The 16,537-nt window shown below is 39.2% G+C and overlaps 1 long non-coding RNA gene across 1 annotated transcript in view; it reads left to right on the top strand.

Moving 5' to 3' along the window:
* LOC141550463 (uncharacterized) overlaps positions 1-16,537 on the top strand; it is a 74,546-nt gene that overhangs the window by 49,043 nt on the left and 8,966 nt on the right. The gene's annotated exons all lie outside the window — the stretch shown is intronic.

The following is a 16,537-nucleotide window of genomic DNA, read 5'->3' as shown; positions in this document are numbered from 1 at the left end:
TCCCTGCCAATGATCATACTCAATTCCTTTCTTGTTTGGTGTACAGCCTCTTAGTTGGAGAGATAATAGAACATGAAACACAAAATTCCCAGTCAATAAAAAAGAAACCTCAGAGGCTTTTTATATCTTGCTTCTGTCATACCGTGTTGGTGTTTTATCTGCTGACCACTTGACAGCCTGTCATAAAACCTAGGTCCCCACCGCAGACTGAATCACATTAAGTCCCTTTCCCAAGATGCCTCCAGGTGGGTCTTCTGGCCAGTCATAGAGGGGAGGCTGGAGTGAGCAAGAGCCCCTTAAAGAGACCCCACGAGTGAGCATCTCCAGAGAGAGGGGATCCGGGGAGAGAGCACCACATTAGCAGCGAGACCAAGAAATTGACTGGGACTTGGGAAGCAATAGAATCTCACCTATTTCATTCACTTTGTCATTAATTTTCTGTGTAATTGTGGGAAAGTCACTTAACTCTGCCTCAGTTTCCTCATCTGTAAAATGAGCTCTTTCTGGACCTCAGTTTCTTCATCAGTTAAAAAAAAAGAGCAGAGAAACTTATTTCTAAATTTCCTTCAAGCTCAATATCATATAATTCTACTATATAGAAATGATAGGATTGGGGGTAGGGAGGGCTCCTGATCCCCTATCAAGTAAAATTTAAACTTATGATTCTGACATTCAGGGCTTTATATTGTCTAACTTTAGCCTATTTGCCCAGTCTCATGAGAAAAATGATAATTTTAGCTACGATTTATATGGCAGATTAAGATTCCCAAACCACTTTACATAGTATTTCATTTGATTTCATATCCTTTAAATACCTCCTTATTTCATATTCTCTAAATTTTGGCCAGCGTGACATAGTAGACAGAGTGATGGAGGCAATAGGGGATAGAAGCTGAGATGCTTTTCAGACTTCAGACTTCTCTATAATATATCCTTGACCCAGGAACTACATCATTGGGAAATCTCATTCCCCTGCAAGATTAAATCAGCTTCCATGCTGACATTTCATCAGTGTCCTCTGTTTCTCTGATTAGAGGGCAGAGCCATGAGTTCCAAAACCTCCATTTAAGAGGTGCTTGTCCCCAGCTCCTCTCCACTGGGCACCTTTGAGCCCTCCTTCCCTCTCCCCCCCCATTTTCAGCTTTACTATGTGTGTTTCCCCTATTCAGCTATACACTTTTTGTGGGTGACAACTATCTTTCTTTTTATTTGTATTCCTGGGGCTTAGCCTAATACACAGCAGATGCTTAATGATAATAATACCTAACATTTATATGGTGCTTATTATGTGACAGGCAGTGGGCTAAGCTCTTTACAATTATTGTCACATTTGATTTGTTTGATAAATATTTATTTATCTACTTATCAAATGTATTTATTTACTCACTCATCCATCTATCTGTCTATTGACTGATCTATCTGCAGCTAGACTGGTACAATGGATAGAGTGCCAGGCTGATATCAGGAAGGCTTATCTTCCTGAGTTCAAACCTGGCCTCAGACACTTATTAACTGTGACGCCGGGTAAGTCACTTAACTGTGTTTGTCTCAGTATCTTTATCTGTGAAATGAACTGGAGAAAGAAATGACAAACTACTTCAGTATTTCTGGGATACTGTAGGCATAAAGAATCAAACATGATGCAACAACTCTCTGTCTCTCTCTCTCTGTCTCTCTCTCTCTCTCTTTCTATCTGTCTATTTCTCTCTCTCTCATGTGTTCGGTCCTAGAATCAGGAAGACCATTATGATACTGAACAAATACAACTTCTCAGGGCTCCAGACATAAAAATTTTACACAACTGTTGAGACCATGTTCCATAAAATGGCATTTCCTTTCTGAGAATTTCTTACACTGAAGACATTTTGCCTTTCAGCAAACTGGGCTATTGTCCCTCCTGTCTTGTGTTTCTCCCCTCTCCCAGGCCTTTACTCGTGCCATACCTGCTACCTGTGATGCACTAATTCCAGTTTCCATTTGTGGAAAACTCTTTCTTCAACTCTTTTTTATAACCCTTGGAGAGAAAATGGTCTCTTTTGTTGTTTTTTAGTCATTTTCATCATGTCTAACTGTTCACAATTCCATTTGTAGTTTTTGTTTTGTTTTGTTTTGTTTTGCTTTTTTTTTTGGCTAAGATATTGGAATGGTTTGTCGTTTCCTTCTCTAGCTCATTTTCCAGATAAGGAAATTGAGGCAAACAGAATGAAGTGATTTGCCCAGAATCATTCAGCAGGTAAGTGTTTGAGGCTGGATTTGAACTAAGGAAGCTGAATCTCCTTGATGCTCTGTGCACTATGGCACCACCTAGTTGCCCTAAGTGGGAGCACGTCTCATGATCTATCCTTCCCCTGTTCTGAGACTTCCCTCCTCCCTCTCAGCACCCCCATGTTTATAGCTTGGACTGACTAATATGTTTTTTGCCTTGCACATAAAGTTCAATTGAATTATACCTTTTCCTTGAAAGATTCTATAGAGATTATTTAATCTGATGAGGAAACTGAGTCCCAGAGAAGCTAATGGATTAGTTTAAGGTTGTACAGAGAAAATAGCAGATTCAGTTCCCCTGACTCCAAACCCAGAGCTCTTTTCATCCCATGGTGCGGCTCCACATCTGAATTGAATGATAGAATCAGAGATTTGAAGCTGGAAGAGATTTCAGATATTATTTAACCTAACTTTAATTAACGAGGAAACTGAGGCTGGCGGACCTACTCAAAGTCCCACAAATGAAATTTGAATCCAGTTCCTTTGACTTAAGAACCAGTTGTTGCTGCTTTTTCCCCCCTTCTCCCACTATATGATGCAGCCTCTAAATGGAATAGAATGAAATGTTATTTAGTGATTTTAGATGATAGACTACCCAGAAGATATAGGAGTAAAAGAGCCGAACTCAATTAGAGGAAAAATTTGAATGAACACCTGTTATGTGCCTCTGCCTGGGTCAGAAGAAAAGAGAAGAGATAATAGGAAAAGATAGTGTCTTCCCTCAAGAAGTTTCCAGTCTCATCAGGGAAACCAAGTCCAGGAGTGAACAAGTGATTGATTGTAGAAGACAGAATAAGGGTAGCTAGGTAACGCAGTGATAGAGCACCAGGCTTACAATCAAGGAGACTCATCTTCCTGCGTTCAAATCTGTCCTCAAACACTTCCTAGCTGTGTAACCCTGGGCAAGTCATTTCACCCTGCTTGCCTCAGTTTCCTTATCTATAAAATGAGCTGGATCTCAGTATCTCTGCCAAGAAAACCTCATATGGGGTTATGAAGAGTTGGACACGACTAAACAACAGAAGACAAATTAAGTGCCCATGTTCTTGGTGATTCCGTAAGGGGTGAAAGCACAATTCTTAAATGTTCAGTATGAATGTAAATTCATACTTAAATTTACAGTGTAAATACACCTGGCAATTAATAGCACTACAAATCACGGCTTGATTTATGGCTTTTTTTGGTTGTCTAGATTTAAGAAAGTGGAGAAAATAGTTAATAATTTGGATTAAATTTTTAAATGTATGGATTCCCCCCACCACCAAGAGATGGTTGTTAAACATTTAGCAGTACAGCCCTGCATCAGAGGGTCATAGTTTTAAAGATGCAAGGGACTACAGAAGTTCTCAGATTCCACCCAATTGCCAATTTGCAGAAGGATACAAGGCACAGATGGGTTTTGAGTCACACTACTAGAAAGGACTTGAGATAGGACTTGAACCCACTTCTCCTGGTCCCAAAGCCAGTATGATGTAGTGGGCCAGTACCACCTTGCCATGCTGCTTCTCAAAGGGGAGAGAGGCTCTTTTTTAGATCCCAACCTTATCAGGGAGCCCAGAACAGAACCCAGAGGTCTTCCTCCTACTGCCAGTGCTGTTGTAGGGTCACGCTGACATCTGGATTGCTTAGCCATCCAGCCCAGAGGTGAGCTTTTCTTTGACCTCTCAATCTCCCTAAGCATCTGTTAGATAAATATTTCCTTTCTCCTTCCTTCTCTGTTTTCTCCCTCCCAGCCCCCACCCAATTCCTTAGCCCATTACCCAAGAGACTTCATTTAACCAAAACAATCTACCAGCCTCAAAGCGATCTAGGAGGAATGGGATATGCTTAATTAAGGGGACTTTTTTCTTCCCCCTCTTCCTGAATAGCTGAAACTGCTTCTTGTCTGACGAGCCTCCCCCATATGGACCAATCAAAGACTGTAGAGCCGGTAATTAATAAAAATGGGTAATGATAGACCATCTGTCCTTCGTATTTGTTCAGTTGCGGGCCTCGATTGCAGCCCTCATTAGGCATGCAGACTCTGCATCCCCACAGATGTTGGAGGTGTCGCTGTCCACACGCATGAGGAAGACAAGGTTGAATACCAGTCCATCAGAAGGCAGAAAGCCACCGAGCCTAGGCAGCGGAGAACCTCAAGGGGGTTGTATCTGGAGGCCCTGATGGCAGGAGAAAGCGTTCGCCAGCTAGGTCACCTTCATCTTCTCCTCTGGAAGGTCAGAAATGGAGGCAGAGGATGGAGACCGGCCTGGAAGGAAAGCAGGGCAGCCCAAAGGGAAAGGGGCGCCAGTCCGGGATCATCATCATCAGCATTATCATCACCATCATCAAACATTTACCCAAGGCACGACAGACTAAGTTTGCATATGGGGAGACAAAGAAGTATAAGCCAGGCAGCTTGGGTAGGGAAAGAAGCCTGCCATCAGAGGACCTGGAACTGGGTCCTGGCCCTGGCACTTAATGGTTCCACAGCCCTAGTCAAGCCATCTGCCTCAGTCTCCTCATCTGTAAAATGGGGATTTGGATTTTAAGACTATATTAGCAAATTCAATCAAAAGTTAAAAAAAAATAAAATTGGAAGGGAAATGTTGCTGGAGAGAAAAAAAAATGTATTAGTATTGTATTTATGTTGTACAAAAATATTGTATTGTATAGCTTACAGGGTCATTAGGGGAAGGAATGAAATGTTTATTAAGCTTATTATGTGTCAGACACTGTGCTAAGCACTTTACAGATATTTCATTTGATCCTCATAAGGAAATGCTATTATTTTTATGTTTCATATTTAAGGAAACTGAGACAGAGAGTAAGTAACTTTCTGGATTCATATGACTAGTAAGTATCTGACTAGTTTTGAATTCAGCTCTTCCTGCCTACAAGTCCAGCACTCTATTCCTGCACCTCATTGCTGACTCTGCAGAAAGCACTTGGATGAAAGTGCTTTGTGAACCTTGAAGCATTATAGAAAAATGAATCACTTTCGTTGGATTATGGTCGCTAGTATGGTGAAGATGACAAGACAACTTCACGGAAGGTGATAATGAGCAGTACCAGCTGTTGTTCAGTAGATTTTCAGTCATGTCCAGCTCTTTGTGACCCATTGGGGTTTTCTTGGATGCCTTTTTTTTTTGCCTTATGTTGGTTTGCCATCCAAATAAGATGAAGTGACTTGCCTGGGGTTATACAGCTAGTAAATGTCTGAGGTTGGATTTGAACTCAGGAAACCCAATCTTCCTGATGCCCAAACCAGTGCTCTATCCACTGAGTCACCTTGCTGCAGTACTAGTAGCATGTTCTAAATGCCAAATGAAGAGTCTGCAAGAATTCAGAAAAAAGAGATCCCTCACTGGGAGTTAGACTGATCGGGAATGGCTTAATTCAATAGGGAAGATCATAAGATCAGAGGATGATAGACCAAAAGCTGGCAAGAACCTTAAGTGTGATCTCATACAATTCTCATTGTTTTTTTTTTAAAGAGAAAATCAGAAATGAGAAAACTATAGACAAAGAAGATGAAGAAATTCGTTTGCTGGCTGATAAAGCTGTACTTTTTCATACAGCTAGTAGATGGCAAAGGTAGCCAAATGATACTGTGGATAGAGTGGTCTGGGATCAGAAAGTCAAATTCAAATCCACTCTCAGACACTTACTAGCTGTATGACCCTGGGCAGGTCACTTAATCTTTTTTGCCTCAGTTTTCTTCTCTGTAAAATAAACTAAAGAAGGAAATAGCAAACTACTCCAGCCTCCAACAAAAGAACCATGAAGAGTCAGACACAAGTGAAATAGCTAAACAACAATAGCAAAGATAGAATCTGAATACAAATTCTCTGACTTCAAAACCAACCTTTTTTCCTTATTATGTACACCCTCCAACAAAGACTTAAAATAGGCCTTGAAGGATGGAGAGAGTTAGGCAATGAGGGGGAAGAAACTTCCAGGGACATCAAATAGAATGGGAGAAACAAAAGTGTAAAGCTGGGAGCCCTTTCTGCTGTTGTTTGGGAAAGTAATGGGTGAAAAAGTTGGGGAAGAATCTAAAGCTACATAGCCTGGCCTAAGGTATTTGGACCTGATACTATGTGTAGGCACCAAGGGTTAGGATTTATAGGACCAGTGACTAGATTAGTCAAGTGACTGGCCAATGACCAGATGCTGAAAAACTCTGCTCTTCAGAGGATTTTCTCTGGGCTGGGAATACCCATTCTTATTTTTCATTCGATTGTTAGTTTATTTATGACAAAATTTAAACAAACTTCTACTTCCACTGAAATGACAACAAAAATGGCCAAGGAGATAGATGTATCCCAGGCACCAAAAAAAATTTTTGTACCATCAACCTTTGTGTACATGGTGATGCATTATCCAGGATAAGCCAATTACTAGTGAGTCATTCATGGCCAAGTAGAGATGCTGCAGTGGATGGAGTACTAGGCCTGGAGGCAGGAAGATATGAGTTCAAATTTAGCCTCAGACACTTACTAGCTATAAGAAACTAGCTGTTTTTTTTTTTAACTTTAACATGTAGATAAAAACAATACCTATCTCTCAGGATTATTGTGAGGATCAGATGAAATAATAATTGTAAAAAGCTTAGCACAGTGACTTGCACATAATAAATTCTATGTTAATGTCAACTATTATCAACATTTTTATTAAATATGATTTTGGATCTAAGTGGGAAAATCATTTTGCCCCTTTTGCCTCCGTTTCCTCATTTGAAAAAGGGGAATAATAACAGCACCTACCTCCTTGTTGAGAGATCAAATGAGATATTAATTGTACAGCACTTAGCATAGTTCCTGAAATATAATAAGCTCTATATGAATGCTATTTGATAGTAGTCATAGTACAAATATTCAGGCCAGATCAATGACTAGGGCAGTGAGCCTTTTCAGGGTTAGAATGCAGGCTGGGCAGAGCTGACCAGCTCCTAGCTGTACCTCATGTGTGCTGTGGAATATCTCAAAATCAGGGCAAAGACTGGGGCTCAGGTGACTGTGACAAAAGTACATATGTCCTTGCTGTATCCTTTGTTTGGATATCAATAAATTATAGTTAGGTGAGTTCTCTGAGCATATGAGCCATGTCTTTCTTTCTTGAATTCATAAGCAAACCATTACAATATGGTTTAGTGTAATGCAGTGAGAAGAGAGCCGGGCACGGAATTTGAAAGACTCAGGTTGATGCGCCAGCATTGCCATTTACAGTGTGACCTTGGACAAGTCATTTCAGTTTCTGATTTTCCTTTTCCTCATATTGTACTAAAATATTAGGAGGTTATTGTGATCTATTATTTGTAAATCTGAAAACACTGGAAGAATAGGAGTTTAGAGTGCTATATAAATGCTTCTCATTGTCCCAGTTTTTTGCTTGATGTTAGGAGTGGGTGGTGTGAAGGAGAAGCAAAGTAATTTCCCAAAAGTCTTACCTGTAATCTGTTGGGCAGGAGGGGAGTGGGGTGCCAAAGGTTATCCTGGGAGGCCGGATCTTGGTAAGAGGCAGATGGTATGCCAAGGGCATGTGGGCCATGGGGCTCATGGCTAACCAATCAATCTATGTACCAACTGCTGGGGATGCACGTACAAAAGTGAGACAGCCCTTGTCTTGAAGATGCTTATACTTTACTATGAGGAGAGATTCACAGATAAACAAATATAGGATATGATATATTAGAATATTTAAATTAGTGTGTGTGTGTGTGTGTGCGTGCGCGTGCATACGAACACAAACACATAAAAGAAATCCAGAGAGAGATAAAGGAGACAGGAGGGAGAAAAAGAGGGAGGGAGGGAGAACATAAAGGAATATATGTATATATGTATGTAAACTGAGTGAGAGAAAATGGCAATATAGAAAGAGAATATAGAGAGAGGAATACATACACAGAGAGACATAAAAAGAGGGGAATATATATAATGAGAGAATATATATATATATATATACATACAGAGAGAGAGAGAGAAAGGAATATAAATGTATACATACAGAGAGAGGACGATGGAAAAAATAGGAGAAAGAATTATATGGAAAGAGAATAGGTAGATATAGAGATGAAGAGAAAGGGGAAGAAAGAGAAGAAAGGAAAAGAAAGAAAAGAATATAAAAAGAGAACAGCTATAAAGGAATATGTATGTACACATGTATATTGAGAGAGAAAGAGAAAAAGTATTATATATATATATATTTAGAAAGAAAGGAATATATATATATATATATATATATAAAGAGGGGAGGGAAAGAGAGATAAAGAGAAAGAGAGAGAAAGGAAGAGTGAGAGAAATAGGAATATAGAAAGATTTTATATATATATATACATATATATATATATATATATATATATATATATATATATATATATATATATATAGAGAGAGAGAGAGAGAGAGAGAGAGAGAGAGAGAGGACTATGCATATATTTAGAGAGAGAAAGAGGAATATGGAAAGAAGGCCAAGACAGACAGACAAATGAGAAAGAGAGAGGAATATATCTACACATGTTTCTGTATTTTTGTATGTGTGTGTATCTATCTTTGTCTCTCTGTCTCTCTCTCTCTCTCTGAAGAGAGAGGAGGAAGAGATAGAGATAGTGGGGAGGGGACCCAGAAAATGGTCCATGTGGGAGTTAGCATTTTTGAATCGAGCTTTGAAAAGAACTAGGGGTTCTGAGAGATGCAGGTGATGAGGAAGTACATTCCAGATGTGAGGGCCAGGCTGCAGAGGCCAAGAGTAAAAAGATGGACTGCTAAGTGTGGGAACCGCAGGCAGACTGGTTTAGCTAGAGCTCACAGAGGAGTGTAGGAAGATCAATACCTTTTCCAACTAGAAAGACAGGCTGGGCTCTTACTGTGAGGGGCTTTAATTGCAGAACAAAAGAGGTTGAATTGTAACCTAAAGGCAGCAGGGAACAAACTGAAGCTTCTTAGCAGAGGAGGGCGAGGACAGAACAATCACTTTTTGCATCTCCTCCCTGCACCTGAGCTTGTGGAAAGAGCCTTGGCCCTTTTGGTGTCCAGAGAGCCCTTCCTGCTTGGGGAAGTATAGGACTTGGGTACCAGGCTCTACCACTAACTCCCTTGAGAGCTTGGAGATGCTCCTTCCTTTCTCTAGGATTCAGTTTTCCTTCTCTAAATATGAGGGAGTTGGACATCCTGAAAGGTTCTTTCCAGAACTGAATTCTTTGATTCTATGACCCTTCTCTAGGGAACAATATCTATTCTTTCTAATCTACTTTCCTAATTAGCTCTATTGTCTATTCATCCAGGGTTTCAGAAGAGAAAACAATGTGCTGAGACTTGGGTTTCCTGGTGTGTATGACAAGTAGTGAATAAAGTTACCCAGATCTCATTTCTTCTCTGGGCATTCAAGTAATTAGAGAAACAGGCTATCCGGTATCCTTTCCAGCCATCAGGACATCAGGATCAGGTCACAGAAGGTCAGATTGGTCCCTGCCTCTCAGTACTTTGGCAATGGTATGGAATCTCTGAGCTTAAATGTCCCAGGACACAAGGACCCTGGCCTGGGCCTGGAGAAGGGGGAGTCTAGAAATAGATTAAAGTGTTTCTACCTCAAGAGGAAAGGGGGACAAGACTAAACAAGACAGACATCCTAGAGAGTTCAGAAAGTCGGTGGTGGAAAGATGTTCATTTGTCCTATGGGTTGAGTTGTAGGGGGAATGCTTGGCTCTAGAAATGGAAATGGGGAGTAAGATCTCAAAAACAATAGGAAGGGGAACAATTCAATTGCAATTAAACCAATTTAAGTTCCATGCTATGTATAAACATAATATCGTGTACTGGGGATACAAAGACACAAATAAAATGGCTTTTGCCCTTGAGGAGTTTAAATTCTTGGGGAGATAGATTATTATATGCATATTAAGAAGTAAATACAATATAAGGTCATTTGAGCAAGTGGAGAGCATTTGCTGTTAATGTCATTTTTTTTCATTCATGTGATTCTTCATGATCCTTTTTGGAGTTTTCTTGGCTCTAACTCATTTTACAAATGAGGGAAACTGAGGCAAATAAGGTTAAGTGACTTGCCTAGGGTCTGGGGTCCGATTTGAACTTGGGTCCTTCTGACTCCAGGCCTTACACTCTATCCACTGAACCACTTAACTGCCCTTTAGTAGAGCACATAGGAAGGAATGAATTATAATTTTTCATGTAGAAGGTGGCACTTGAGCCAAGGCTTGAAGAAAACCAGGGATGCTAAAAAGAGAAGCTGAGGGTGGAGCATATTCCAAGTATAAGGGATAGTCTGTACAAGAACAGAAACAGATGATGGAATGTTGGGTTTGGATAATAGCTAAATGGTTCCATTTGACTGGAATGTAGAAGAAAAGAACATGAACAACTTGGAGAGGAAGGAGAGAGCCATTTAGGGAGGACTTATAAGGTTCAATGGAAGAGTCTGCATTTTATCCAGGAGGAAATAGGGAGTCATTGAAGATTTTTGAGCAGGGGAGTGTGATGGTCAGTCCTGTGTATTACAAATGTTAATTTGTTGGTTGTGTGGAGGATAAAGATGGAGGCAGGGAGTCATATCATGTAAGTGGCCACACACTACTGAAATATAGCCCATTTCGGTTCAGGGAGCATGAAAGATTTCAAGCTATGGAGCAATGTGTATGGGTGTGTGGGGAACAATCTGTGTTTGAAGGGAGGAGCCTATATGAGGATGCTTTAATGGAACCATAGTATCCAGAAGGAGGGAAGAGATAGTACCATTGAATTCTGCCCATGAATATACATGAAATATCCAATATAAAGTATAGGAGAGGTGAGGTGGGAGTGGGAGTTGAACAGAAATCCCAGGGATGACCAGGGATCTAAGATACCTTCTTCCACTAAGGAACCCAGTTCCAGACTCATATAGATCATATTCAATCCTGACAGGAATTGATCCTTGAAAGGGGGAAATTATCTCTTCCTATACTCTCTTGCTCATTATGTGCCCATCGCAGAATAGATCTCTTTAAAAAACATTTCTTTTTGGTTCTTGTGTAGGGTTTTTCCTTGATTTTTTTTCTGAGACAATTGGGGTTAAATGACTTGTTCAGGGTCACACAGCCAGAAATGTTAAGTGTCAGAGGTCAGATTTAAACTCGGGTCCTCCTGACTTCAGGGCTGGTGCTTTATCTATTGCTCCACAGAGCTGCCCCTGGTAAGGTTTTTCTTCCTCTTCTAGAAAGGTACTCAATGTATAAATTAAAACAGATATAGGGTAGCTATTTATTCTTCAAGAAATCTTTAAAGCACAAAAGATTCATAAGCATATATTGACAAATACTTAAAACATAATATAATAACTCAACTCCCACACTCTCCTAAGAGAGTATATTAGCATATGAGTATCAACATACACAAAACATTAAGCAACGTAACACATATAATTCCAATAGACTTGAGATGGAAAATAACATCCACATCCAGTGGAAAAAAAATTATGGAAATTGAATAAAGATCAAAGCATACTATTTTCATTTTTTTTCTTGTGTTTTTTCCTTTTGTTCTGACTTTTCTTTCACAACATGACTAACATGGAAATATGTTTAAAATGATATATAACCTATATTAAATTATTTAGTCTATTGGAGTGGGGGAAAGTAAGGGAAGGAGGGAGAAAAAAATTGGTACTCAAAATCTTATAAAAATGAATGTTGAAAAACATCTTTACATCCAATTAGAAAAATAAAATACTATTAAGTGAACAAAAAAAATGCAACACTTTAGAGGATTGATGAGGAGGCATTTCATCTTTATACTTCTGCTACTACTTTCTACATTTCTTCTAGTAAGCCTGTATATGGATGGTTCATTTTTCTCTTAGTGGTCATTTCCTCTGAGAATTTGTAGCTGCAGGGAATCCTTCATGCAGAGCAAACCAATACTGACTGAGGAACCCAGGAATGCCTGAACTCCCAAATTGGTATCAGACTTGAAAAGTCCATTTCTTATGACTGGTGATCCAACACCTCTGTTCAGGGAAAGAAATACAAAGCAGAAGAGGCAATGAGGGTGTTAAGATCCAATTTCACATTCAGCTAGATAAACACATGCAAAAGCAGCTACCACGGCTAATGGACAGCTGAGGTTGGGAAGAGTAGAAGAAATTATTGCTCCTACTTTTGTCCTCTGGGGGCAAATAGAGCACGTCTAATCCCATATTGGGCATCTAGGTGGTGCAGTGGATGGAGCATTGGGCCTGGAGTCAGGAAGACTTCAAACACTTATTAATTGTGTGATCCTAGGCAAATTACTTAACCTATGTCTGCTGCAGTTTGCTCGAATGTTAAATAGGAATAATTTAATAAACATCCTGGGTTGTTTTAAGGATCAAATGAGATAATTATTGTAAAGTGCTTAGGACAATGCCCTGTTATATAAATATTATCTATTATTATTATACCATTATATACTACATTCTATGATATATAAAAACATATTCTAGATCACATAGATTATAGTAAATATTATTATGATAACCCTTCAAATGCTTGAAGATAGCTATCATCTTGCCCCAAGTCTTCTCTTCCCCATGTTGCTTTAACTTCAAACTCTCTCAGCTTAGTTCCTTCAATTAATCCTCCTATGATAAATGTTCCTTCATCATCCAGCCTCCTCTGGACATTCCCCAGCTTATAAACATCCTTCTTTAACTATTCTGCCCAGAAAAGAACATAATATTCCAGGTAAGGAGCAATAATGCTTGACGAGGGTGGAGAACAGCAGCATTGTCAACTCTTTGTTGCTGGAAGCTATGCTTTTCTTAAGGCAGCCCAAGACTGCATCCGCTTCCTGGGCTGTCCCATCACACTGCTTGCTCCTCTTAAGCTTGAAGTCCATAAAATCCTCTCATTCTTTTATTTTTCAGAACAACTGCTGGCTGTCTAACCCAGCCTACCCCGTCTTGTCCTGGTCAATTTGATTTTTTTTGTACCCAAGTGCAAGACTTTATACATATCCCTATTGAATTTCATCCTATTAGATTCAGCCCAATGCTCTAACCTGTCAAGATTCTCTTCTATCCTGACTCTCATCCAGTGTGCAAGCCATCCTTCCCAGCTTTGTGTCAGGGAGGAGAGAGAAAAAGAACTGTCAGGAGATTGAGATATTCCCTGCACAGCTCTCACCACTCCAGGAGTATCTGAGGAAGAAAGCGATTGATTACACTGGCATTTCTGTGGTGACATTTAGGACTGCTAGAAGTAAGGAGGCTGAAGATACATGGTGAATGGTGATGGATATAGAAACAGGCTGATATCTGGAAGTATAATGTGAATAAAGAGACAATGCATTCAGTTAGAGGAAGAGACCTAGAGATAGAGGGGAGGAGGTGACTTAGAATTCCTTCCCAACATCCTCATTTTACACATGTGGAGAGTTTGAATGACTTGCCCAAAATCACATAGATAGTAATTAGCTGAGCTTGGATTTGAATCTAGAGTCTCTGGTTTTAAATCTCTTTTATCCCCATTTCTCTTCTCTCTCTTTTAAAAAAAATTTTAATACTTTGCAATATTCACCTTTCCAAAACCTTGCGTTCCAAAATTTTCTCCTTCTCTCCTCCCCTCTTCCTTTTTTTAAAGACAACATGCAATCCTATATAGGTTAAACATATGCAATTTTTCTAAATATAGTCCATATTTGTCATGCTGCACAAGAAAAATCAGATCAAAAGGGAAAAAATATAAGAAATGAAAAAAAACAATAACAAAAAGGATGAAAACACTAAGCTTTGATCCACATTTAGTCTCATAGTTCTCTCTCTGGATGCAGATGGATTTTCCATCCTGAGAATATTAGAATTGCCATGAATCACCTCATTGTTGATAATAATGTTATTATTGCTATGTAAGATGTTCTCTTGGTTCTGCTCATTTTGCTTGATATCAGTTCATATAAGTCTTTTTTTTTTTTTTTTTTTTTTTTTTTAAATTTTTTTTTTATTATATATATATATATATATTTTATAATATTATCCCTTGTATTCATTTTTCCAAATTACCCCACCTCCCTCTATTCCCTCCCCCCGACGACAGGCAATACCATACATTTTACATGTGTTACAATATAGTCTAGGTACAATACATGTGTGCGAATATCACTTTCTTGTTGCACAATAAACATTAGAATCCGAAGGTACATGCAACCTGGGCAGACAGATATTAGTGCTAACAATTTTCATTCCCCTCCCAGTGTTTCTTCTCTGGGTGCAGCTACCTCTGTCCATCATTGATCAACTGGAAGTGAGTTGGATCTTCTTTATGTTGAAGATTTCCACTTCCATCAGAATACATCCTCATACAGCATTGTTGTTGAAGTGTACAGTGGTCTTCTGGTTCTGCTCATTTCACTCAGCATCAGTTGATTTAAGTCTCTCCAGGCCTCTCTATATTCCTCCTGCTGGTCATTTCTTACCGAGCAATAATATTCCATAACCTTCATATACCACAATTTACCCAACCATTCTCCAACTGATGGACATCCATTCATCCTCCAGTTTCTAGCTACAACAAAAAGAGCTGCCACAAACATTTTGGCACATATATGTCTCTTTCCGCTCTTTAGTATTTCTTTGGGATATAATCCCAGTAGTACATATAAGTCTTTTTAGGCTTTTCTGAAATCAGCCTGCTCATCATTTCTTATAGAACATAATATCCCATTACATTCTTATATCACAACTTATTAAATTTTTGCCCAGCTGATGGACATCCACTCAATTTCCATTCCTTGCCACTGCAAAAAGGGTCTAGCTTTACATCTAATGCTTTCTCTACTATATCACACTATCTGCATTAGTTATATCTGTGTGGTAGAAATAAAAAATATGTGGAAAGAGAAAAACTGGACATATGGACTAATGGTGTTTGTTGTGTTTTGTCTTTGGGGCCTTTCCCCACATTATCATCATTATGATCTGAATGCTGGTCAATCAGTCATTTCTTAGAGAACAATAGTATTCCATTGCATTCATATACCATAATTTATTCAGCCAATGTCCAACTGATGGGCATCCACTAAATTTCTAGTTTCTTGACACTACAAAGAGGAGAGGGCTGCCAGAAACATTTTTTCCACACATATCGATCTGAGTTTTCTTGTGCAGCATGATAATTGTGGAGATATGTGTAGAGGAATTGCACATGTTTGACATATATTGGATTGCTTGCCGTCTGGGGGGGGAAGGTGAGGGAGAAAGAGATTTTGAACACAGGGTTTTGCAGGGGTGAATGTTGACAATTATCTATGCATTGTTTAAAAAAATGAAAAGCTTGGGAGCAGCTAGGTGGTGTAGCCCTGAAGTCAGGAGGACCTGACTTCAAATCTGACCTCAAACACTTAACATTTCCTGGCTGTATGACCATGGACAAGTCACTTAACCCCCATTGAAGAAGAAGAAGAAGAAGAAGAAGAAGAAGAAGAAGAAGAAGAAGAAGAAGAAGAAGAAGAAGAAGAAGAAGAAGAAGAAGAAGAAGAAGAAGAAGAAGAAGAAGAAGAAGAAGAAGAAGAAGAAGAAGAAGAACAAGAACAAGAACAAGAACAAGAACAAGAAGAACAAGAAGAACAAGAACAAGAAGAACAAGAACAAGAAGAACAAGAACAAGAACAAGAACAAGAACAAGAAGAACAAGAAGAACAAGAACAAGAAGAAGAACAAGAACAAGAACAAGAAGAAAGAAGAAAGAAGATAGTCCTTGATCTCAAGGAACTTATAATCCAGTGGGAGAGTCAACATGCAAACAAATATATACAAAGCAAAACAACCTGCAAACAAATGTACACAGGATAAATAGGAAAGAAGAGAGGGAGAACACTGGAATTAAGAGATGTTAGGAAAGGTTTTCTTAGAATGGGGGGCTTGAGTTGGGCTTAATTGAAACAAGTGGGAGCAGAGGAGGAAGAGCATTCTAGGCATGGAGGAACAGTCAGAGAAACTGCCTGTTGCAAGAAATGAGCATGTTTATGAGTAAATATGGAAAATTGAAAATGAGAAACAAATGATTGAAGGAATTAGATCCTAGAAGTGATAGGAGATAGGATCAAGGATACCTGGGCAAAGAAGATTTCATCCTCAGAAATTAGAGGGGAAAATAGGATATGATAGGGAAGCTTTCTGGGCTAAAGAGGAGAGTTAGCTAGAGTCTGGCTCTTGTCTTGGTCAATCTTTTCCCCCATCTGTTTGCATTCTGTTAAGACGATGCTGTAAAATGAGAAGTCTCAGGCCTTCCCCATCCAAGTCTGAAATGTGAACTGTGAATATG

The sequence above is a fragment of the Sminthopsis crassicaudata genome, chromosome 1 (assembly GCF_048593235.1).
Source record: "Sminthopsis crassicaudata isolate SCR6 chromosome 1, ASM4859323v1, whole genome shotgun sequence".
NCBI classification, from domain to species: Eukaryota; Metazoa; Chordata; class Mammalia; order Dasyuromorphia; family Dasyuridae; genus Sminthopsis; species Sminthopsis crassicaudata.
The sequence above is the reverse complement of the archived record's forward strand: the minus strand, read 5'-3'. Positions and strand labels throughout refer to the sequence as shown.